Below are 2,148 nucleotides of genomic sequence, written 5' to 3'. Positions count from 1 at the left end.
GTCATTTTGAGGCGTGGGTATCTTCACCTTGTGGCAAAGGGACTCCAGACCTGACAGTAATCATCAAAGCCCTAGGGTGCAGAACAAGGCCATTTGGCCCACCATGCCTGCACCGAATCTCCGAATGAGCAGCCTACCCAGGCTCTCCCCATCCTCGGAATCCCACACATTCACCATGGCTAATCCACACATTTTGAGATACTAAGGGGCAACTTAGCATGGCCAATCCATCTGTTCAATTCCAGCCTTGGGTCACTGTCTGTGTGGAATTTGCACATTCTCCCCGTGTCTGCGTGGGTTTCCTCCGGGTGCTCCGGTTTCCTCCCACAGTCCGGAAGATTTGCTGGTTAGGTGCATTGACCATGCTAAATTCGCCCTCAGTGTAACCGAACAGGCGCCGGAGTGTGGCGACTAGGGGATTTTTACTTAACTTCATTGCAGTGTTAATGGAAGCCTACTTGTGACGCTAATAAATAAATTTAAAACTTAAAAAAACCTAACCCGCACATCTTTGGACTGTGGGAGGAAACTGGAGCATCTGAGGGGAAACCCACACAGACACGGGGAGAACATGCAAACTCCACACAGACCCAAGGCCGGAATCGAACCCGTGTCCCTGGTGCTGTGAGGTAACAGTGCTAACCACTGTGCCAGCATGCCGCCCTTCACTTGCACTTGACTCCAAGCACACCAGGATGATAGGGAGTGGGATAGCTTGATCTTGGTTTCAGATAAAGCTCGGCACAACATCGTGGGCCGAAGGGCCTGTTCTGTGCTGTACTGTTCTATGTTCTATGTTCTATGTTCTAACTGAGTGTAGTGGCCTGGGAGTGAGCAAGGGAAGATGTGGATTCTCTCTGGGCAGGCGAGGGTTAAACCTGACTCCTCTGTGTCTCCTCGTCAGACACGGCGGAGAGGCGAACGGCACCAAAGCAGCATTTAAAGAGTGCAACAGCAAGCGGTTTACTCGAGCATGGCCTCCAGTGCACAAACCCCTCCACTCACACCAGCTCCCAAAACGGAACGTTTGTTTAAGCGAGAGAAGGCGGAGGTCTCAGTGGGAAACGAGAACCTGAACACCAAACTAAATTAAGAGATTTTCCACTCGCCTTCAACCAGGCATCGCTACTTCACTGGGGAATTTGCTCCAACAGAGGGACTGACACACTCACTCTTTCATCAAGTACCAAGTTGTTGTTGTTGTACTTTCACCCCCACACTGCTTGCTACCCTTTGGGGAATATTTGCGGGAAGGATTCCTGAGCTGATTATCAGCCCAGTGAACTGTGCTGGACGCTCCTTCTGTGGCCAACAAGTCCTGGCGTTGGAATCGAACCCAGAGCTTCGTGGTCCAGCTATGACTGTAGCCCACCAGGCCTCCCTAAAATAGCCAGTAGGAATAGCTCCGATCGCAACCTCGAGATGTCCCAAAGTGCCTCCCAACCAATGAAGTGTCGCCACTGGGAATGCCAACAGCCAATGTGTGCACAGGAAGATCCCACAGATCTTCCCTGCTGCCGTCGGACTTTTGAATGGACCTACCTCGCACTCAGTTGATCTTTCTCTACACCCTAGCTATGACTGTAACACTACATTCTGCACTCTCTCCTTTCCTTCTCTATGAACGGTATGCTTTGTCTGTATAGCGCGCAAGAAACAATACTTTTCACTGTATATTTGATTTATTATTGTCACATGTATGAACATACAGTGAAAAGTATTGTTTCTTGCGCGCTACACAGACAAAGCATACCGTTCATAGAGAAGGAAACAAGAGAGGGCAGAATGAAGTGTTACAGTCATAGTTAGGGTGTAGAGAAAGATCAACTTGATGCGAGGTAAGTCCATTCAAAAGTCTGACAGCAGCAGGGAATACATGTGTTAATACACTAATACATGTGACAATAATAAATCAAATCAAATCCCAAACAGCAATGTGAGGATATATGACCCGGGTCATTTACATTGCAATGGGGAATGATGGAAGGGTGAGGGATAAACATTGGCCAGGATTTCAGAACGAACTCCAGTGTTTTTCCTTGAAGAAACCTGTGAGATCTTATAGAATCCCTATAGTGCAGAAGGAGGCCATTCAGCCCATTGAGTCTGCACCAACTCTTCAACAGAGCATCTTACCCAAGCCCTCCC

This window comes from Mustelus asterias, chromosome 15, assembly GCF_964213995.1.
Source record: "Mustelus asterias chromosome 15, sMusAst1.hap1.1, whole genome shotgun sequence".
In the NCBI taxonomy this organism is placed as follows: Eukaryota; Metazoa; Chordata; class Chondrichthyes; order Carcharhiniformes; family Triakidae; genus Mustelus; species Mustelus asterias.
This window is presented reverse-complemented; position numbering follows the sequence as displayed.